The 24,249-nt window shown below is 41.8% G+C and overlaps 1 long non-coding RNA gene across 4 annotated transcripts in view; it reads left to right on the plus strand.

Moving 5' to 3' along the window:
• The window catches only part of LOC148049714 (uncharacterized), a 70,184-nt gene that overhangs the window by 31,119 nt on the left and 14,816 nt on the right, over positions 1–24,249 (plus strand). For 2 of the 4 annotated variants that reach the window (XR_015698060.1, XR_015698062.1), the window contains 2 exons: positions 10,724–10,849; positions 12,515–12,707. The exons of 1 other annotated variant lie outside the window; for it this stretch is intronic. This is a non-coding gene — a long non-coding RNA (uncharacterized LOC148049714). Of the gene's footprint in view, positions 1–10,723; positions 10,850–12,514; positions 12,708–24,249 lie in introns of those variants that run through there. One more of the 4 variants, XR_015698049.1, reaches the window with a different exon arrangement.

Consider the following 24,249-nt stretch of genomic DNA (forward strand, 5'->3'; position numbering starts at 1 on the left):
CACCGAATTATTTACTGGAAAGTTCCAGGAACTGATATACTGCTTGTTCTAATATACCCTGAACTCCATTACTTGGATTTGACTTTTGAATAGTGAATGCATTAGTAGTTCTTCCGCATGTAGATGTATCTATGCTTAATGGTGAGTTCTCTGATATTTATTGTTTCTACTTGGGACTGGGGTTTAGACTGCAACCCTGCATATTTTTTTTCATGAATATTATTTTAAAAGACTGAACGCTATTTGTGATACAATATTCGGGATTATGTTGAAAGAGATAAAAGTCAAGGAAGGACTATATTTGCATTGTGGGTTGTGAAGCACTATCCATCTACATTTACAATCATGTACGGCTATATAAAAAAAGCAAAATACCGACCAATGATTATCCTATATATATGCTTTATTTTTTGTTTTATTAACCACTGCTATCCCCCTTCCCCAGTTAGTCAGTACGGGGGAATAAGGAAAAAGCAAATCTAACTGTAGTCCGCTCTGCAAATTGTTCTGCATCCTTGAGTTTAAAATGTCCCTTGCTCTTGCAAATTCGAAATCTCAGGAAAATAATTAATCGTTAATATCCCAATTTGAGTTAGTCAAATGCAGTAAAGGTAACACGTCTGCTAAATGCAATCAGAGCCGGCGGTAATGAGGTGCTGAGAGATTCATCGGCCCTTGCAGGGAATAGACAGAGGCTGAACCTTTAGCGTGAAAAAAAAATCTAGAAAGGATGGAAGAAATAAATGCACGGGGGTGGTTTCCCCCCCCCGTTCCTTTAGTCTCTCTTTGCATTTAAGATAACAGTTATTCCTTCCATTTTTACAATAACAATTGTTCGCACTGCTTCTTATAATGAACGGCAGCCTGTCGTGATTCGCAGGTTTCTCTCTTCAGCCAGCCGCGGTCCTCTGTGCATTTGCCTGGAAATAGACGTGGTTGAACTCAATGGGTCTCTGCTTTCTAAGGAGCGCTGTGCCGCCACGCCGTGCGCGCCTGTGTTTCCGCCGACCAGCGACGCGGTGCTGCCGTTTTATAAATCGCAAGGCGAGGGCGCTCTTGTCAAGCGCAAGAGACCACGGCTCCATCCCACCCACCCCTTCCTTGGATATTAGGTATTCCCTAATATCCAAACCAGTAAACCTCAATTTTTGAGGTGCAGACAGTTTGAATACTATATAGGCATGAATATATAAAATTCCCTTCTCCCTCGTTTTTTACGTTTACGCATTGCGCGTTGCAAATTTACCAGCGCTTCCTTTACCGGGATCCAAAATCTAGTCGCAGGTATTTCCCCTCCCCTCCCTTAAAATGCTTCCCACAGGAAAATTCAAGGGGTTGCCCCAGAAGTAATATTTCTTAGAAGAAACCCATCGGCAGGAATTGCACAAGTTAAACAGGTGTCATTGTCGGGGGCTTCTCTTTAAGCAGGACGACGCCTGGATCCAACCCCCTGCTCTCAGGGAGTCAGACCCATAGAAAGCCTGGTCTCCCCGGAGATCCCTCCGTAAGACGGTGCCGACTTCCGCGCCCTCCCACAAGCAAAGGCGACCTTAAAAAGCATGGTGGGAGGTTTGTGTTGCGTTGCCATGGCAGCAACGGGAGAACAGGTTGCATAAACTCAGGCGCCGCAACTGCCCAGCTTCCGGCAGGCCGAAAGAGGGACAATAATGGAAGGCAGGCCCGAGGGAGCAGGGCACAAGCTCCAAGAAGGGCAGAGAAACGGAGAGAAGCAAAGAAAGTAGTAATAAAATTGAGTGGTTAGCGTATAAGGCAGAGACCCAAAGAGTTCACCCAAGTCACGTCAACCCTCTTCCTGTCACCCTAACGTCCTTTTGCTAACTCAGCAGGAGTTTGGAAAGCTTTTTGAAATTCCATCTCTTCCTCTCTTTATAAATTTAGCTGACAAATACATTTTCAGCTCAGTTATTAGGATGCTTCACTTGATTCTGGGGGATTTCAGCTTTTGAGAGTTATCACCTGATAGGTTGCAATCTCACTTCCACACGAATTCCATCAATCAAATAGTCCAGCAATCAATAGTTGTTCGAATGCTTTGGCGGGATGATGCCCGTTGCTCAGAAAGATAACAGAGAGGCTTAATTTAGGGGACCAACGCAAAGAGCTCTCTTCTTTCTTTCTTTCTTTCTTTCTTTCTTTCTTTCTTTCTTTCTTTCTTTCTTTCTTTCTTTCTTTCTTTTTTTCCTTTCTTTTTTCTTTCTTTCTTTCTTTCTTTCTCTCTCTCTCTTTCTCTCTTTCTTTATTTGCTTCTTTTCTTCTCTCTTTCTTTCTCTCTCTCTCCCTCCTAGTTCAATGTTAAACTAAGTTATGTTTAATTTAAAGATGTTAGCATAATTCATTCTCTCTCTCCCTCCCTCCCTCCCTCCCTCCCTCCCTCCCTCCCTCCCTCCTCTCTCTCTCTCTCTCTCTCTCTCTCTCTCTCTCTCTCTCTCTCTCTCCAATGCAGTATTTTTTCTGCCAAATGAAATTGATTACTTGAATCTAGTGAGAATTTGGCAGGTTTAAATACATAGGTACTTGGATGATGGGAAGGAAAAAAAAATATTTGTCTTGCTTTGTTGGCCTCTTCCCTTTTTCCCCCGATCTGTACTCAGATCAAAGAAAAAAGCCTCCAGTGATTCTCTCAACTTTTTCCGGAATTCGATGTTTTTCCGGAATTCGGGATAAGATATAAGCAAAAAGGGCCCCAAGATGCCATTTGAGTGATCATTCAAATCAGTTTCCATCGTGAAGTTTGTAGAAAAAACAATGCTGGGAAAAGGAGATAAATAGCAATGTTTTGGACGATGAAGTAGAAAGTGGAGTTTGTGAAAAGTAGAAAATTATGTTCCCCTTTCTCTCAGCATTACAGCATTGGTTGTTTTTTCTAAACAACCTGCTGCGGGGAGGACAAAGATCAGAACAACCTCTCTTTAAAGTTAGCTGTACTTACTTTATTTAAAAGTTGATCGAACGGGTAGGGTTGCGCGTGGGGGTGGAAATGAGAATTGAAACGGGGAAAGGGAATTGAAAAAAAATCTGTTTGGCTTTAAATGGGAATGATTAGGGTTGCTGAAAGTAGCGTCCTCGATGGTTTTGAATTAATACCGCAAGGAAGGGGGTGTGGGGAGGAAGGAAACTAGTTTCCACCAAAACCTGTATGTTTTTCCCATTGCATAATTTAGGTTTTAGGAACGGAAGAAAAAGAGAAAGAAAGAAAGCCGCATATCTTTTCTTGCAAAAGGGTTTTAAAAAAATCTTTTCGGTTTATTCCACGTTGTTTCGTTTATTGCGACAGAAATTCACCTTCCTGTTGTGGGAACGGAAGGGAAATCTCTCGATCTGTTTGCGTTTTGCGTTTGCCAGTAAACCGGATTTCCAGGCAGGTGAAAAGAAAAAGCATCTTGCCTTTCTCTCTCTTCTCCCGCCCCCCCCCCGCCCCGCTCCCGTGGCTGCCCCCATCCTAATAATTACAGATCAGTCGGCCCGATAGGTTGGACAGGGAGACAAAAATCGATCGCCCACAATAGAATAAGAATTTGGCTACCTTCTGATCGATCCGGACTGTTCACGTGCTGGGTTTGTGTACTGATTTCAATGGTTGCAACGAACCTGGGATGAGCCTGCGCCTCGAAAAATAGGCCTGGCCCAGCTGTTCTTCGCAGCTCAGCGGATGGGCCTTTCAAGCAGCCCCTGCTGACTGTGGACTTCCAGCATTTCATCTGAATGAGGGAAGGAAGGAAGGGAGGGAGGGAGGAAGGAAGGAAGAAGAAAACCCCCTCCTCACGGCACTTTTGCATTTGTTTATATTTTCCTTCAAATCTAAGATAACCTTAATTAAGGTTTAAATTAAAATTGAAGAGAACTTTTAACAAACACACCGACAAGAAAAGCCCCCACCTCATCCCACCTTCCCAATCCAAGCAGGGACGCTAAGAGTTCCTGAGTCTTTTATTTCTCTGCCCAATCCCCATCCTAGATATCAGAAGATCAAGCTTCCGCTGTAGCGCAGCGACCAAGTCAGTTCCGCTTTATCGTTATCTTGAGGACATATAAAGCCTACTTTTATTACCGTGACTTTGACACAGCGATGGCTGGGTAACCTTATAATCCAGGAAGGGGTGGGGAACCACGATTTAAGCCAGAAAACCATGTATAGTACGTACTTGCTCGCTCGCTCGCTCTGTTTTCAGACATGCGCGAGTCTCCAGCAAGACAACCCTGTAGTCGAAGGCTTTCGGTTACACCGCTTCCCTTCAGAAAGGGGAAGGAAAGCGTCGGGATCACAAACTTTCTTGAATGGTACGGTTGTCCCCCCCGCCCCCCGGGCGATCTTTCTGTACTCCTTTCCCAGTTAGAACAGGCGTCTAGAGGAGGGGGGAGGGAGAGAGGGAGAATCCCAGATTTACCGGCTTCTAACAGTCCTTTTGTTCCTAGGGTTCTTTTGAAGAAAGGCGGGGAGTAGGGGCTGGAAAAAGCACCACAAACGCTTAGTGCACGGAGCCTCTCGATCTTACAACAGGCTCTCTCTGAATAAATCCCCCTGGCTTCGATGGGGGGTTGCGACGTTGGGAAACGGTATACACTAGGGGTTTGCAGAGTTTCCCTGCCTTAACGTCTCTTTTGGGGGTTCCTTTGCAACTACCTTAGCAAAGATTTGCATTGAGGAAATAAATGTGGCCCAACAGCACAGCTGTTTCGCATGTGGATTATCGGAATCCTCCGTATTGAGGAGCTGAGATTGGAGGGGAGGGCAGAACGACAGGTAGTCCCACCCTCCCTCACCCGTTGTGCTCTTGTGTAATAGTTTAAACCAGTGGATCTATAGATGAGTTTATTATTGGCGTAAGTTCCCCAATGTTCTTGTATTGACCTCATCAGCCCAAGGTTGTAGAAGTTGAGAAAAGGAAAGTTTGTTTGGGGTCCAGCCAAGAACTGTCAAAAACCTGTTTCTGAAAAGTCTTGAACCCCCTAAGTCATTGCTATTGGTAGGATTCTCCCAGGGGAAATAGGAAATCAGTTTGGGGCACATTCTTTGGAAATAAATTCCCTAGAAGTTCTGGAGGGTTTCCTTAGGAGTAAACCTGAAATGTTCGCTCTTAGCCCTGAATGCAACTTCTAAAGTTTAAGGATCTGAGTTAGAGAGAGAGAGAGAAACACAACAACAACAATCCCAGAGTACTGGAAATAAAGCCAGACGATGACCACAACTTAATAACGCTATTTAATACGAGTTAATAATTTATTTATTTTTAAATCGTAAAAAAAAAAGAAAAAGAAAAAAGATGGTAGCACATCGCGGGAAGAGTAGAGGGCGGCGTCTGCTTGGATCCTATCTGGCTCTCTTTTCTATGAATGAACTCGAAAACATTCGACAGGTCGTGAATAATCGTTTTAATGAGTGTGTAAAGCATGCGACGGGGTGCACGGAGCTGTCGGGTTAAACAAACAACTTGTATCCTGACGAAATCCGATTGTTAAAGTGCAAAGTGGTGTCAGTCCAATTTGCATCCTATCCTTAAAAACCACAGATCTAACTCACAGGAGTCCAATTTTCTCCATTATAGAAAATAACAATATTTTCTGAACGTTAAGTGTGATCTTCTTTAATGTTGAGGAACATACAGAAACCAAACCAAACTAAAATTAAAAAAAAAAAGCCTTGGAAAGGATGTAGGTTTCTCAGCGTTACTTATTGGCACGTTTTCTTGACCGTCTGTATATGTTTAAACCCGATCCCCAAACCTGCCTCGTAGCGAGGTTTGTATTAATCTTATGGACACGAGCGCCAAACTGAAGGTTTATGGACCCTTTACTTGGAAATTATTGAGCACGGTGGGTTTTATTTTCAAATCAACACGTAGTTGATCCTACTGAAAATGTGCCTTAGCCCTGAATAAAAGGAGGAATATAAATAAATAAAAATAGTAATAACATTGTGATTATTTTGTATATGGGAAGATGTAGTCATGTGACTTTGCAGCGAATTTGTGCACAGTTGGGGGGGGGTGTTGGTGTACTTGACATTTTTAATCTGGAATTCTAAACACCCCAAATAATTGTCAGCCGGGGAGCAAGAGGTTCCTTACTTAGGTAGGGGTATACTTGAAGCCACCATAGGTATGCTGAATGTGAGGCAATGCGCTGATTATATCAACCCAAAGGTTTAGAAAATTGTCGCAGACTTTGAGATTCTCAGAACTTCCATCAGCGAAGAGAATTTAAAATGGGGGGGGGGAGATGGGAGGGGAAGGGAAAAAATGTGACTAGTATTCAGCTCAGGTCTTTATCAAGTTGCAGTCTTAGATGGATGTTTAAAAGATTTGCCGACAAACAGTTCAGCCTTATCAAGGGCAGAAGTGATGTCAGGTTGCAGCCAGGATCTCATGCCTCCCCTCAAGCCCCCCTTCTCCCCTTTCTGTAAAGAAGAAAGAAGCAGCCAGTAAGTGTTCTCCTGTTTTCGTAACTTTCAGGTTCAGCAGTTAAAAAATCAAAATTGTTTCCATCTGTTGCCAGAAATATAAATCTGTTCCTTATGGAAAGCAAAACATCACCCAGCTAAGTTTTGTAGGAAGAAAACTGGGAGATAATTTAAGACGCTGCCGTGAAGGACTGGATCGCACAGACGAATAGAATTGTTGCTGTTATTTTGGAATGCATTTATTTTCATGTCCTGCTTTCCAGCAGAGAATATCATTTGCACGTTGTATTTTTGAAAAGGGGATTAAATAGTGGAGGTAAAGTTGAACTTGCAGTGTTTGTGCTACTCCTTGATCCTCTCCCTCCACTCTCCCCCCCCCCCCCACAATCTAAATCAATAATTGAACTGGCTGGCTTTTATTTTTTGAAATCGTCAAGATGAAAATATAAGGTTAAAAAATATATATTTAAAAGTCCTTTAAAAGAGGGCTCCCCCCACCCCAGAAGGAAATGCATTTTAAAAGGTAGTGTTCTTAAATGTTTCAGTAAGAAAAAGGGCTGGTGGGAAAATGGCCTTGAGATCACACAGCATTCCTAGCATCTCTTCAAGTTTTATCTGTTGATTTTGAATAGCCAGGATGTGGCATTTCACTTTATTCACTGGTTAAGAAGCTATGCGAGAATTTGCGATTGGTAAAAGAAGAGAAGAATGGTTTCTCAGGTCTACTGATGTATTAACGGTGTGGGGTGGAAAAGAAATGTTATTTGCTCTCATTTTCTATCATCATCATCATCTCAGCGCCATCATCCACAATGATTTATAGGAAAGGTAGAAAATAAGACAGAAATAAGTTCCTAGTCCCAAATGAAATCCGCAGACCAGAACATGCAATATACAACTGGGGTTCATGGGCATAACCAGGACCTCTTCCCCAATGTGTGCATTATAAGATGACCTGTCCAGGAAACTCTCAAAGGGAAGCCCTTCTTACTCTGCAACTCATGGGGTGGATGAATCAGGGTCATTCATCATATTTCAGCCCTTACTGGACAAAATGCGGAAGAAAAAGTACTATGCAATGAACCCAACGTTTTCTGGTAGATGAAGATGAAACAAATATAAAAAGACGGTGAAAGTAAGAGTGAGGATGATGATGGCAACTTTGCCTATGATGGGCTGCTTATCATTGGTACCAGGATCCAATGAGCCACATTCATTCTAGAGATCTAGCCTCATTTATATGAAGTGTGACTTCATGGCTACAATATCAACCCAACAGTGTCTGGAAAACCCTACCAAACAGACAAATTCCAGGGGGGAGTTTGGGGGACAGGGCACCCCTAACTCCCCCCCCCCCAAATCTTTTTATTTTACCCACATTCATAATGGGATAGAACAGTTCCCCTTCCCTACATGTGGGCTGAATGGCACATTGTGTCAGGATTCTCTTTAACATCGCGGGTGGGTAGTATCTTTTTTTGTTGTTATTTTCGTTAAGGGTCAAAGATGGTAGATATCCCTAAGTGTCTCCTAAGCACAAAATGTTCTTGGCCATCAGGCCGAAAGTCTTGATTTCAGAAGTTGGGGGGAGGGGGAGAAAACTTTGAAAAAGAAAGGGAAGGATTGTCCCGTGCCGCTACTCCCCCTTTCCCCCCAAAAGGTGTAAAAATGTTCAGGCGGGGAACTGGAAAAGGGGAGGGGTAGCCTGAGCTGTAAGAAAGAGGTGGCTTTAGGTCTCCATCCTTGTTGAGAGAGTCGTCTCCTTACCGCCCAACACTTCATCCTCAAGTCCGTGGGATAAAATAAGGCAGCAAGGCCATCAACAGCAGTATACCAGGCCTCCAACAGTTCCCGAGTTCCTTGCCAGCTCTCAAGAGGGCATTCAGTTTAGTTGACTGCCAATGTATTTTAGCTGAGGTCGTGTTAGGGGGGAAAGCAGGGCGTTTGGTGCGCTGCAAAAACAAAACCGCGAGTCCAGACTGTTGTACCCTATCAAAGGACGCAACACAACCAAACAAACCAGCCTTTTCTCGGGTTCCCCCCTCCCAACTCAGCCGCACTTCTGGGGTGTTTCCGGGGATTGCAGAGAATTTCTCTGGCGGGGGGGGGGGAGGACACCCCGAACTCTAAGTTAATGGTGGATTACTACCACCACTACTCCAGGTTGTATTTCTCTTCCACCCCAATTCTGTTCCTTTTACCCAAGGCATAATGGGAAAGAGCAGTCCTCCTTCCTTACAGGTGGCGCCTTGCGCCACGGAAGAATCACCCTTTGCGTTGGGTGGACGGGGGTCATTTTTGATTTTTTTGGGCTGGTTGACAAGCAGGTTTAGTGGACATCTATGGTTCTAGTTTCAAAAACTTAGTGAATGTGGTAGTAAGTCGGAAGTAAGTCGGAAGTCATTCAAGGTACATATTTTAAGAAACCAAATTCGTCCCATCTCCACCCAGTGCGCCAGATGTGTCCCTGAATGGGGTGCCTAAATCGCGATAGATTTTTCCTTAGCAGAAATACAGGCTCCAAACTTTATTCCTCCAAAGATAATTTGTATTTAGTTAAGAAGCACTTCCCAGGTTTCTTCCGCCCTATTCGGTGCGATTCCTACTCATTCTAAGCCTATTACCCACGAAGTGTCCGCAGACACTTCTGAAATAGGATTGAAAAACCTCGAAAGGAAGAAAAAACACGGACGAGAAGGAAAGTAGAATTTCGACGTTTACAGACAAGAAAATTTTCAAGTGCCTCCCACCTATGGCTTCTCCCCGGCCCCCACTTGTCCACCAGTGACCCTGTCCCTCAAATCTTAGAGCCACCGCCTTTCCTAGGGTTTGGCCATGCCAAGCGAGTGGAGCCAGCAGCCTGCGGCCCATTCCCAAACTCTGGTCAGTAACCGATAAATCTGCCACTCTCCTCCCGTTTCATAAACTTTCCTTTCAGGGCTTGAAAATATTTCGTGCCACGATTGGTGATTTAGCAAGGTTTACACATTGAACGAGGGAGCACTGGGCTAATTTAGTCTGCACGGTGTTTGCGTGTGTGTGAGAGAGGGAGGGGGGGGGGAGGAGAAATACGGCGCGCCCGGTTTGCAAACTGCCTTGCAAGGCAAGGTAATGCGATCTCGGCACGGCTAGCAGAGGCAAGGCTGCTGAGCGCGCTCTGCTTTTTGGAACAGAACGAGGCGCGGCCGGGAGCTGGGACATTCTGCCTAATCGATCTCTATTGAAATAGAACACAGGATCTCAGCGAAAATTTCGCGGGCGGCCGCGTTTCGGTCCAGAGCGCTGTGTGGGTGGATGAGTGTATTAGAAACCCGAACCCAATATTTACTGGTCAAAACTAAGACTGCTCTCCTCCTCTATCCAATTCAATGGAGTGTGTGTGTGTGTGTGTGTGTGTGTGTGTGTGTGTGTGTGTAGGTAGTATTTTGGACCCAGTCTTGATTTATGTTGTTGGGGAGTGCGCTTCATAAATTGGTCCAGGTTGGTTTATTTTGTTTTGTTTTGGCAAGATTGTAGACCCGGCTCGCTCTTTCCCTCTTCCAGTCTAAGGCAGAGAGAGGGAGAATGGCTACCCCAAAAGGCGATAAACTATTCAGATTTTATCCTAAAGGTGCTTTTTCAAGAGGCAGCTGAACTTCCTTGTTTTTCTTTGAAGACGTTTCGCTTCTCATCCCAGGTCTTCAGTTTCTTGGATGAGAAGCGAAACCTCTTCAAAGGAGAACAAGAAAGTCCAGCTGCCCCTTGAAAAAGTATCTTTTGGACAGCCGTGACCTGGATGACTGAGAATCTCCATACATATTCAGGTTTTAACTTTGGATGGATATGAATGAAATTGAGTTTTTTATAACGAAAAAAAACACATGGTACATTTTTTGATGTTTTCTGGAGCAGTAATAGGTAGTGCTGTAGTCCTAATTGTACCTTGTAGAAATCACTCATTTGAAAAACTTTAAATAAAATTTATATAAGGGCGGGAACAGACAGACAGACAGGGGTGAGAGAGTGGAGGATAGAGAGAGAGAGAAAAGGAGAGGGAGGGAGACAGAGAGACATTTCGTTTGGATCTACATTTTATCAATAGCTGAGCATCTCAGCAGTATGTAAAGGATATGTGTAACAGAAGTACTTCAAATAAATAGGGTACCACATATTTGCAAATTCTGTATTCCCACAGCAAAGGTCCCATTGGCCAAAAGTTACTTTTATTTAAAAAGTAACGCTAAAAAAGCTTTGATCAGGTGACATTTTAATTATCTTCAAACCCAGTTGAAGATCAATCTAAAAAACAAACAATTTCTTGAACAGGCGGTGAAAAATCATCTGTGCATAGCGCAGCAGTGCGAGGACCAGGAGGCAATTCTCTCAGCACAAATATCTAGAGTCTAGACGCTCCTTTCCCCAAAAGTGCCACATTGTGCTTACTTTGGCTGGGTAAGTATAGGATTTCAGTTTCTGCGATGCTTCAGCAGCAATATTTTGCTGCCTGAGACTTAAACCACCTTCAGTTTGAACCGGCTAGAAATGTGAGGGGAGCGATTTCTCACAAAGACAAACAAGGCTCAAGACCAGAGGTCTCCAAACTTGGCAACTTCAAGACTTTTGGACTTCAACTCTCAGCTATGTTGGATGGAGAATTCTGGGAGTTGAAGTCCACAAGTCTTAAAGTTGCCATGTTTGAGGCGCCCCGCTTAAGACTATTAAATGGAGCTTCATTAACACTGTTCACAGGACCAAAAAAAAAAAAAATAGGCATGGGGGAAGGCAGATTGAATGCTGTGCCTGCCACTTTTTAAAAGCTCTCCAGGAATTTGTAGGTTCACTTGCAAAGATGTATTTAAGGTCCTGTCCTCACTTTGTCTTGGGAAAAATTGAGACTTTCCGAGGAAGAAAGAAAAACCAACATCATTCCTTAGACCTACCGTAATAGTTCTATAACTGATAAAGACAAAAATTATGCAAGCTTTTGAGTTATCCAGAATTCTTCATTGGGGAAGAATATTTGTTTAGCCATCTGTCCTCCCTTTCATTTAAAAATTCAAGACAAGCTTCCTCCACCTCCAATTGCTCCCCACAGCAAATAAATATCTTGTGAACTTGGTTGGACTGAGAGAGAAAGGTTGACCCAGAGATACCCAGGAGGCTTACCTTAGTTGTTGGTGGACTAGAATATAGCTGTCCCTATTTGTACTCCAACACTTTTGCTATCACCACCATTCAGTGCGTTCCTGTGGCAAATGGCTGGTGGCAGCCAGAGTAGGGGAAGGGACATGGAGGATATCCTGACCATGCTCTTTGGCCCTTTCTACTTCTGGATGCATGGTTGAGCTTCTGTTAATGGGTTAATATTTCCACCCATACTCCTGGAGGAAGAAAATACCTTGCTAAGGCTCCTTCTCCTTAATGTAAGCTTGCAGAACTTAGTGAAATATAACCTTGGTACATCAGCATCACAGTAACAAAGATGGAAAATATAAACTCATTGGAACTACTGGTCCTAATGGCTTTAAGATGTGTAGACAGAAGTTTCCTCTAAAAACTCACCTGGGTATGCCCCTTTGGTTGATTCCAATAAAAGCATTGCCAGCTATGGATTTTGGATTTAAACCTAGCAGTTGGCTCATTTATTGGTTTCCTCCCACTGCTACTCAGATTCCGCACAAGATGTTCTGAGCATCTATGAGTTGAAATCTGCTTTGATCTCCTCGCTTGCAGGCGCCCAGCTAAGTATGTGCAATCTACCCTTGCCTTTCCTGAACAGGAAAAATGAAGTCTTCAGTGGTAGCCCAAAAACCTTTAAATAAGTGAAGTCAAGACATTTGAGGGAGAAGAACATAATACGGAAGATTGGGGGTGTGAATTTGCTGACAGATCCCTGGGTGGTGTCTCTTTTCCTTGAGATTTTTAAAAATCTGTTGCTGCTGCTGCTCTTGTTGCTGTTATTATGATGGCTACACATCATGTTTTCATTTGTGGGACTAAGCAGGTCCCCTTCCTCTCTCCTACATGCACAAACACACTTACTTGTTCTTCCAAAGCAGGTGCAGAGGAAAGTCGTATGCATGGATTACCAACATCTCCTTTTCGCTTTTCTTTCAGATAATTCGAAGGATGGAGCACCAGTGCTGCAGGGCAGAGACCCACAATCTGAGGTGGCCTCACGAGGAGATAAAAATCCTTCAGAGAAAAGTGGCTTGAAAGGGGTGGGAGATTGAGATAAGAGCCACACATGCAAGGGGACACTGTTGGCTTTGGGGATGGGGTGGAATAAACTGAAACAGTGTAAATGAAATAGTAATCTGGCCTTTGGATGGTGTGTCATGTCTTTTTCTGTGCTCATTGTTAAGGTTACAGAGGAACAGTGGATAAAGAATGTTGAGTACATTTTGTGACTGAACAGACCAAAAAATGGCCTAAGTTATTTGTCTGTTACCCAGAAACTATCCCTGAGGCCCTCTGCCTAGAACAGCCTGCACAAGATCTATGCCACTACTCTATTCATTCAACTTTCTTATTTTCCACAGAGCCTCGACATCTACTCTTCCAGGAGCCAACCATTCCTGGCTGCCTTTTCCAGTTCACATTGGAGGTCACTTCAGACAAGCTTCTGGAGTGTCTGCTTGCTTCATTCATTCAGGCAGAACTTCAGCTCAGTAGCCCAGGGTCCCATTCATCAGATGAAACAGGAGGACATGGCAGAGCTGATATCCTGTAGGTGGAAATCACGGTAGTCAGATATCTTGCCATCTGAAAGGGCGTGTGTTGTTCTCTCAGTCCATTGTTCTCATGTCTACAATGACACTCAAGTCCTTTATTGATCCGACAGCTTGCAAGACCATGTTTCACAAAAGCTTCCAGAGTAGGACCTCAGGGGAAGAATCCAGATCTGTCCACAGGAAAGGAAGATGAACAAGACAATATTTTACATTACTTACATGTGCCATTTCCCCTTCATAGTATCATCTCCACACTCTTTGCAGACTAAGTGGTCTCTTTTTGAAAAAAGGCCTTGGGGTAGAAAGCTCAGACTGATGGATCCATAAGTTAAGCAACTTTGGATTTGTTTCCAGAATCATAATTTCCCTTACCTGTTCAAGCACAAGTGACAGGATAAGATAGGCAAAGAAAAGATGTGAGTGGATTCCCAAGTAGGGGATAGGCTTCAGGTAGAAAAGAAAAAGTTCATTCAGGTATTTCCTCTTGCTCCTGTTCACCCTGGAAACAGAAGGTGAGAATAAGCCAAAACTCCTTTGACTATTTGATCTGAACACAACTTTATTTTTACAGTATGTTAACATGCCATTGAACCATTGTGGTGATGATAAAATAAATCTTCTCTTAAATTAGCACAGCAGTGGTTAGATCAGAAATCTTCAACAGTCAAACTCCTTTCTCCATCTGTAGCACCAAGTGTCACAAACTATTCTTACACTCCAGAAATATATTATCTCATTTTGCTGTAAGAAAAATCTCCAGACCAGCCCAGTTACCTTCTTGATCTCTTGGGAAAGCCATTTTAGAATCAGAATAGATAATAAATTCAGCCAGCAGCTGCATCTCTAAATCAAGCTTCCAGTTACTGATCCCCGTATATCTCATTCATTTATTTATTTTTTAAAAAGCTTTGGAATGTTATAGGAAATTCCTCTGTGCAGTTCCTTCCATCCTCATCTTTGGTCATTCTTACTTGAAGATGGATTTGATTTATACAACACTTTTCTGTCTCTGATTCTAAAGTTGCAAATTCTAGTCACATTTTCCTGGGTTTAAATCATTTCCAAGGGTTCTTTAAAGATTCATCACAGCTTCATCTTCCATACAAAAAATCCCTTAAAGAAACTGCTCCAAAATGATTGTCCAAAATGATTCCAATAGAAAACCAGTACAATAATTTAAGAACATTAACGTATCTATTTAGGGCAATTCCTTGAATCCTACCAAGTTACCCAGTCAGTGCTGGAGCAATATAAAGCCTCTATGCATTGCTAACATGCCTGCACAGAAATTGCAAAATGTTGCTCCAGTCTTCATCATCCTTCAAGTGTGTGTGTGTGTGTGTGTGTGTTTGTGTGTGTGTATGTATATCTGCAGCTGGCAGCTGAAGTAACTTTTCTAGGTTCCAAGTCTGGGCTCCAAACAGTGTTTTCCCTGTATGATTTTTGTCCTGGCCACAATCTAACATGCTTCATTGCTTATATATGGTTGCTAATTTGGGATAAAGCACTTGAGATCCTATGGGTCACATGAGGCAGCCATGGGTATACCTTCTCCTGGTGGTTGTTGGAGATGCTCTTTCCTTATCAGTTTTGGCTCTTTTGTAGGAGAAGCAAGATAACAGGGAGAGGAGGGAGGGAGGGAGGAAGAGAAGGAGAGAGGGAGGGAGGGAGGGAGGGAGAGAAAGTGCATGTAATGTTGAAGTACTTCTCATAACATTTGCAGATTTCTATAAAAAAAGGTTTAGTGATCATTAAAAATATGCTATGCTTTTGTGCTGGTTGATTGAAACCAGGAAAAGGGGCATTGGTGTTTTCTGATTCTGTCACTTTCAGGTGTCTTACAGATTTTCTGCTTCTGTCAACATAGCCATACTGTTTACTGTTTTTATTACGGGGAGGAGGAGGAGGCAGTATCATTTTGCCTACTTCAGTTTGATTCCATGGCCATCTATGGGCTATTTATTTCTGGTTGCTGCCATTTGCAAAGACAGACCTGGACTTGTTGCCAGCACTGTCATTCCTTTGTAATGCTAGCTGAGGACTGAGCTGACTTGTTCTTGATTGCTCTTTCCCTTCTGTGTCGGTTCAGCTGGGCTATCTTTGGACACAGTCCTCAGTGCTCTTTCAGAAAAGCTAAAGCTGTGTTCAGAAATAGCTCAGTTTATAGCCACAGGCATGGAACACTTCTGCGCCTGAAACCTGTTAATGGAGGAGGCAGCTGAATTTGCAAGAGCCCACCCAAACACCCAGGCCATGTTAGGAAAACATTTTGCCTTCCAATAGGCAGAGGAAATACAGGACACGGTGGCTCAATGGCTAAGTCGCTGAGCTTGTCGATCAGAAAGGTTGGCGGTTCGGCGGTTCAAATCCCTAGCACCATGTAATGGAGTGAGCTCCCATTACTTGCCCCAGCTTCTGCTAACCTAGCAGTTCAAAAGCATGTAAAAATTCAAGTAGAAAAATATGGACCACCTTTGGTGGGAAGGTAACAGTACAGCATTTAGTCATGACCACAGACACATCTTCGGACAGCACTTTGGCTTTGAAATGGAGATGAGCACTTTCCCCTAGAGTCGGGAATGACTAGCACATATGTGCAAGGGGAACCTTTACCTTTTCGTTTATCTTAGGCAAGGGAGTCCAAAAGTACACATTAAGAGTATTATCAGTTGTTGGTTGCATTACCCACTTCCCAGGACTGAGAGAGGTAGGTTAGAAATGGCTCGTTGGGGCAGAAAATGTTAGGTTGGGTTAAGAGCAATGGAAGATGATATTTTGCCTGTAAAAATGTCTGAAAATGGCTACTTTTAACATTATAGTTTAGTACTGGTCACTAATTAGGATTAAAAAGACAACATTTCTTTGGTTCTCGCAAGATTAATATAATATTTTTCAGTGATAGTAATAAAAAACAGTTTGGTGTAGTTGTTAAGGTACCTCACTAGAAATCAAGTTCTACGCCTACCTTAGCCACAAAGCCAACTGGGTAACCTTCTTCCAGTCATTCTCTCTTAGCTCTGAGAAGCAGGGAATGGCAAACCGCTTCTTAAATCTTGTCAAGAAAACTGTAGAGGCTTGTCCAAGATTGCCATAAATTGCCAAGAATCAAGATTGAGTTAAAGGTGCACACATATATGCTCACATGTGCACATGCATGTGCACACACATGCTGGTAGTAATAGGGTGTCCTGTCTTTTCTTTACATTTGGGATAGGGAGAAGAATGTACTGTCTCCTTTGATGGTGATCATAGGAGAAGATACCACCAACAATGTGTATTTGCCAGATCACATAATAAGATACAGGGTGCCTGGGTTTCTATCAACAATGGATCAAGGCAGGATTTGTCATATGATCATGAGTCATGGTGACACAATGGTTAGAGTGCAGTACTGCAGGCTACTCCTGCTGATCACCGCCTGCAAGCAGTTTGGCAGATCAAATCTCACTAGACTCAAGGTTGACTCAGCCTTCCATTCTTCCGAGGTCAGTAAAATGAGGATCCAGATTGTTGGTGGCAATATGCTGACTCTGTAAACGGCTTATAGAGGGCTGTAAAGCATTATAAAGCAGTATGTACAGTAAGTCTAAGTGTTATTGCTATTGCTAACTCCCCCCAAAGAGGAGTGAAAATGAAGCGAAGTTTACTTACTCTGGCCTTTCAGGGAGGAAAAAAAGTCTTTATTTTCTAGCAGTTGATCAGTTTAAGTCTTTTAAAAGTGTGGGCAGGGAACAAGACAAGGCCAGCATTGTGAATCAAGGCTAAATGGCAAAATTGCTTGAGCATTCTGATGTGAATGTAAAAAGCAAGTAAGGAAATGGCCTAAATCAAAATAAAGCAATTTGTTCTCAAACCAGGCTAAAATGTGCAGAGAGGATGCTGGCATTGTGAAAGGAACACTTTCTACAAGGCTCACAGTATATTAGGATTCTGGACATTTCAAAAAAGAATTGGACCTTATGCAAGCTGAAAAGCAACCACAGCCCCATTCTTTTATTCATTAAAATGGCTTCTCTTTTTCAGTTTTCCCATGAGCCGGGAAAAACACACGTAAAATAAAATAGTGCTACTCTTTTAAGAAGTGTGTTAACTTTAATGGGTTGGCTTTTTAAACCAGTGGCACATTTTTTCCAGGCTTATTTGATAAAGAACTGTTTTAAGGAAGAGAGGAAAGGAGATTCTGTTGTCCACTGATATCCAAAGTGTCATCACTCATAGACAAATATGTAGACATGCATAGAGATGATCAGCTATTGCAATCAGAATATAAGACAAGCTAATAACTGAGGACAACTACTAAAAAGCTTAAATTCATGCAGCTCATACAATCCAATTTAGCATCTAGGTTGACTTCATTTCAAAATAAATTGCTGGGTTTAATTTTTAAAGGTTTCATGAAGCACCCCAAAAGGGTGGGGTTAGGATCTTGCAATTGTGCCCACTTGAACTTTTTTTTATATATGCCGCTCCTTCCAGCTAGTCCACAATGAAGCTTTTGCACTCATCTTTCCCACTATTCTGCCTCAGAACATGGGAGTCCCATAGAACAGCTTCCTTAATAGTTATGGATAGACTCATCTTCTCTGAAATGAGAAGTAATTTACTTCTACTTAAATTGAAGGGATGTAGCTTAATGGGTTTTGAAATATGGAAATTGGAGAATATATACATTAACTGAACTTCTCCCTTCACACTTCAATTGTGACAGGTTTTTTTTTAACCTGCAATAGATTTAATGTTGCATTCTTAGCATAGAGATGGAGTTGGTGGAAAGTATTCCTTGCATTGCTGTGTTGTGGAGGGTTCCATTGCACATCTTCCTGACTATAGAAGAATGTACTTCTTAGCTAAGAGACACAAAACTGTCAGCAAGAGAAAGATTTTCTTTGCAAAGGACTTCAGGCTTTTGTTTTATCCTTTCTTCCCTACTGACTTTAATGAGCTTTCATTCTTAGCAAACAGGTGCACCATGCTAGAGACTGACCCTGTTTTCTAGGAGTATTACTGGAAGAAATGACATGCATTTTAAGCCAACCCACAGCCCATCTTAACTATGGCAATGGCGAATAATAATGTCAAATTTATTTGCCTTTGTTTTTTTGATTCTCAGTGAATTTATGATGGCCCTCCCATTTTAAAAATGTATTGCTTGGGGGAGTACCCTTATTGTTTATCTTTCATATATACAGTAGTGATGTTAGTAACTATGTTATATTTGTTTGTTTGAACAGATTAATTCAATTTCCACCGACTAGACAGTCTTAAGAAGATTTTATTTGTTATGCAAGAATATACATAAAAATACATAAAGAAATAAATGCCATAAATACCATCTAGAGTCACTTATTTCTCTCCACACAATAGGGATAGAAGGGACTACAAAATGATACAAGACATCCCTTCCACTGCTGGGTAGTCTGATGAAAGCAGCATCCCAATGTCATAAGGCAAGATTATAGATGATAGATAGAGAAACAGAGATAGATAGATAGATAGGTAGATAGAGAGAGAGAGAGAGAGGTATATATAGATATATAGATATATAGATATATAGATATATAGATATATAGATATATAGATATATAGATATATAGATATATAGATATATAGATATATAGATATATAGATATATAGATATATAGATATATAGATATATAGATATATAGATATAGATATAGATATAGATATAGATAGATAGATAGATAGATAGATAGATAGATAGATAGAGATAGAGATAGAGATAGAGAGAGATAGAGATAGAGATAGAGATAGAGATAGAGATAGAGATAGAGATAGAGATAGATAGATAGATAGATAGATAGATAGATAGATAGATAGAGAGACAGAGAGAAAGAGAGATAGATAGATAGATAGATAGATATAGATAGATAGATAGATAGATAGATAGATAGATAGATAGATAGATAGATAGATGATAGATTCCTTCAGAGATTTTTCATGGTTGACTACGGTATGGACTAAAACCTGAGCATCCCCTGTGCCAATCTAACTCTTCAGTTGTTATACCATTCTGAAGTTAATATGCATAGGAGTACTGTTCAGTTATAATAGTGATACTCCCTCTCCATATTTGTTTGGGAGTGATTTCCAGGAAATATAGTGAATTGCTTTAAACATACATAGCACTGAAATTGCACTAGCTGCTTCTACTTAGTGTGGTTGGAAGAAAGAGGAATAAGTCAAACTCTTCTTCACTGAAGATTTCAAATTTAGGTTGGAACTCTGGTTTTGCATAATGATGGTGAGAAGGGATTGGAGTTGACTGACTAATTCACCACGATATAAAAGAGTTGAGTAGTCTATGCCAGTCTGTCTCAACTTAAAGTCCTCCAGTCACGAATAGCTTCAGTACCTCTAATTTGCATCAAATAGTTGTTTTGGCTTTGGATTTGAACGTGGACCTACCGTAAATCTAATCTATCTTGGAAGATTGGAGGCTATGGAAAAGTGTTTTAGCCATTTGTTCCTCCTTCCTTGTAGCCTTAGATAGTTCAAAGGGTCATTTAGCATCTAGTTCCCAAACTTTGGCAATCTCATGTTCCAAGCCTAAAAGGATTACTTTCTGAGCAGCCTAAAGAACTGGAGACAGACCATTTATTTTGGTCCCTATCAAAGGGTGGAAGGTCAGTAGGGGAAAGAGGACCAGGCCTTTTGTTTGGGCTTCAGAAGAGGCCTCCTTTCCCTTGACTTCTCCTAGGCATGGAGAAACAACCTAAGTCACATTGAGATATTTTGCTGATAATTACCATTTTGCAAGCTTCATCTAAATAAACAAGAATCACCATATTAATTAAAGGGACATGAACCCAAAACAAACTACCTTGTTTGCCTGGAAATGTGGAATTAATCAAGGTGGCAAGTGTTGAATGAAAATAAAAAAGAATCCCAACAAAGAGGTACATCTCTTTTTGTTTGCGCCAGTAATGAAGCTGATTTTACCATAGACTACATACAGCAACATGAAATAAGATGAGTCAGGAGACTGAGGTGAGAAGAGAGGGGAAAAATGCTGCTGGTTCTTCTTGGTTTCTCATTATGGGATGTTGGCTTCACCCAGTATTCTTGGGACTTTCTTTACAATTGAATTAAAATGCGATCTAACCTTTTAGATAAAAAATAACGGCAGCATAATTTTTGCTGTCCTCATTGCCAATCTGCTTCGTGCCTCTATTGTGTCTTCTCAATGGTATTGTCCTGATTTGTGTGTTTGTCAACTGTGATAGGCAAAGCAGTTGGTTTGCTCCTCAGCTTTGCTGTCATCTCTCTTCAGCATGTCACCAGCCAGCAGGGCTTCTCCTCCCACACTCTTTCCTATTTTATATTTGGACAGCTAGTGTTGCTAAGAGTACTGTTTGATTCAAACTTGCCCAGTGTGTGCCAACTCCTGCATTCTCTCGACTCATGTTAATGTCTGCTTTTTCCACATACACATATGCATGAAGTCTCCCTTTTTCCTCTTGTAAGTGCTATGTAAGTGGCAGAGGAGAATGGAAAGATATGTGATCACACTGCATCTCCAACTGGTCCAGTACATAGATAAGGCCAGAGGGCACTATTCTATATACATATGTGAAGAACTAAAATAGACCGGCTGCAGAATATTATTTTTTTCTGAAATGGAATTGAAAATGGAATTTGCCAGTATGGAGATAACATCAATATTCCTCTATGTTGAAGATGGACATGGGCACTAGTTCCATAATTTCAGTGTTGCATTATTTCAGTCTTCTATAAAAATGGCATTGTACAAATACTGCTCCAGAACTGCTCTGACACACAGTAGTGAAGCTCTCCTATGGTCAGGTCAAAGAGATGATGATGATGATGATGATGATGATGATGATGATGATGATGATAGGCATAATAGGTAAATAACAAGGATAAAAACCACCACAACCACCAATCACAGCAACAAACAAGACAGGAGTTCCACTGACACATTAACTCCAGGCCTGGGAAGAAAGCCAGATCTTAAGAACCTTGCAGAACATTAAAACAGTGGGTACCATATATATTTCTTGGGGGATGCTATTCCAGATGTCAGGAACTGTGACAGAGAATGTGTACTTCCTTGGATCCATAAAATGACATTTAACTGAGGAGATCAGGAGCACATCCACTTTGCCTGAATGTACTGAGTGACAGAAACTATTGGATTAATACAGATAACCAAGGCTTATGCCCTGAAGCATTGTATAGGTAATGACTAGCACCTTGAATTATACCTGGAAGCCAACTTGTAACCAATGCTGGGATGATTACTACTTGCTTTTCTATATGTTAAACCAGATGTAGTTTCCGGATGGCAACCAAATATAAAGTGTGTTGCAATAATCAGTGCCAAGGTGAGGGTGTGAGTAATTTTTTGAAGGGCCTCCCAGCTGAGGAAAGGTTGTAACTGTTACACAAGATGAACCTATGCAAAGTCTCTTTTCGTCACAGCTGTTTTCTGCTCACCAATAGTTGTGAATCCAGAAAGACCCTCCCTCAAGTTGGGCCCCAGCCTCAAAAGTGAAAATATTGTCAGAGTTTGTTGCAGGAAATCACTTCCAGAAAGCACACTCATATAACTGATTCAGCATTAACTACTTTATATTAACATACGAAGATAAATGTACAATACTAATATATGTTTTCTCCAATGTAGTAGTAGTTACAAGCAAACACTGGCAACAGTATAGCAGAGAGGAGTTTCAGTTCAGAGCAGACAGAGATCAGTCTTGTTTCAGTTTCAATTCTCAACACAGACTCAGATCTGTTTAATCTCCTATTGGCTAACTTAGTTGCTATGCCTATTCATTGGCTGACCTTGTTACCATGTCTCTCCCAGTCATGAATATTATAACAAATATAACAATTTTTAACAACAGTGAAAATATAACAATTAAAACATCCTTGACCTGATCCCAGCGATTCAATTTTGTTAAGATTGAACTGAAATCTGTTCTTCTCCATTTACACCCAAATAGCCTCCAGAAAACAATACATTGGCAGCTTCACCTTCTGGTAATCCTCGACTTATGGCTGATCATTTAATCACCGTTCATGGTTATGACAGCCTTGGAAAGGGTATATTATACCCCATAAAGTATTCTGGCCATTGTATAATGTAACAACCCTCCCCCCACATGCTCCTGTGACCACATTTCCATCATTTGGCAGCTGACATGCATTTATCACAGTTGCTAAGTACCCCATGTTCATTTGATCACCATTTGCAATCTCTGCCAGCTTCCCCAGAAAGTCAACTGGGAAGTTGGCAGTGGGGTTGGGAGGGAGCTGAAATCCTTGGGTGGGACTGCAGGAGATACAAGCTCTATTCTTGTAGCCCCACAAAGGATTTATTCTCCACATGAAGGGGAGAGTAAACCCTTCAGCAAGCTGTAGGAACAGAATTGAAATCCTGAAGATTTTAGCTTTGTTCCTGCTGCCCTACCAGGTTTTTCAACTCTCCTCTGTCCTTCCACTTGTAATCTTTCTTGCTGCCTTCCTCATTGACTTTCTGGAGAAGCTGGCAGAGAAGCTGGCAAAAATAGGGGTGGGGGGTGAGAAATCCTGAACATTTTAGTTCCATTCTAAGGATTTCCTCCCAGCAGGCAGCTCTCTGAGAGTGAAAGAGTTGTCTGCCTAATCCTATCAGACCCAAATTGACCCTACCTGACCCCAGATAAAGCCCCCCTGCAAAGCCATCCAGATCAAAGAATGGAACTAAAACGTTCCATTTTACTAAAAACTCCACCAGCACACAGTACAGTCCTTACAGGGAAATTGCAACATAGAGAAACTCCAGTGTTCTATTTTCCATCAGATGATGACCTCAACATTCCATCTTCTTACCTGCAACATTTCCTGTCCTGCTGTCCTCCTGAAAGGACTACTTTGATTAGCAATAGACATTATCTCAAGTACAGATGCAAGAACCTACTTAACTTGGCCCAACTGGCCAGCAAATCAGATCCATAGCATTTTTTTTTGTCTTGCAGGCCTCATCGTCTCTAAAATATTTGCTTTTCTATTGTTTGGATTCTCTTTTTCTTCTAAAGCAGACACCCAACAATTGTTTCAATAAAGCTTGATTTATCTCCTCAGTGTTGTGCTCCTTACTTCAGTCATTTCTGTAACACCTGTACAGCTAGGATTAGGATATACAATTGAATCTCATCCATGGATTGATATATCAAGAGTGCAGTGGTTAGAATGCAGTATTGAAAACTAATTCTGCCAACTGCCAGCAGTTCGATCCTGACCAGCTCAGGATTGACTCAGCCTTCCATCCTTCCGAGGTCAGTAAAATGAGGACCCAGATGGTTGGGAGCAATTTTCTGACTCTGTAAATTGCTATGAAATGGTATATAAGTTTAAGTGGTATCCCCAAGTGCTATTGCTAACCCCAAACTGATGCATCCAAACCAGAGGGGAGTTGTTCCTGGTTCAGCCTGGATTGGGCGAAATGGTAGTAGTGATGGTGCCCACCTGGCCAGATGCTTCTGTGCATGTGTAGAAGGATTGCATGCATGCATGAGCGAACTGGTAGTAAAAAAAAAAAGGAAACCCACCACTGATCTAAACCTCACTGTTTCACTCCATGGTATGCACTGCAGATATTAAACAGAAGAACATTGAATCCCAAAGGAACCACATATGAGGAGCCACAGGTGATATCTCTCCTATCTGATAGCTCTGACAGGAATCTACCTCTGAGAAAGGAGATGAACCATTGCAAAACAATGCCCCACACTACTAACCCTTACGGCAGGCCATAAGGGTACCATGGTTAACAATTTCAAAAGCCTCTAAGAATTCAAGGAGCACAAGGATAGATTACCACCATATGCCAAAGATCATTGTGTGAACAATGCTGTCTCCATGCTGTAAGGTAATGATAAAGATTCCCCCGTATATGCGTTTCGGGGTCTAGGGCAGTGCTTATCTCTGTTTCAAAGCTGAAGAGCCAGCACTGTCCGAAGACGTCTCCGTGGTCATGTTGCTGACATGACCAAACACTTAAGGCACACAGAGAACTGTCACCTTCCCATCAAAGGGGTCTTTATTTTTCTACTTCCATTTTTTACGTGCTTTCGAACTGCTAGATTGGCA

Source organism: Thamnophis sirtalis, unplaced genomic scaffold, assembly GCF_051295495.1.
Source record: "Thamnophis sirtalis isolate CommonGarterSnake01/CBP01778 unplaced genomic scaffold, rThaSir2_p1.2 scaffold_1, whole genome shotgun sequence".
NCBI lineage: Eukaryota > Metazoa > Chordata > Lepidosauria > Squamata > Natricidae > Thamnophis > Thamnophis sirtalis.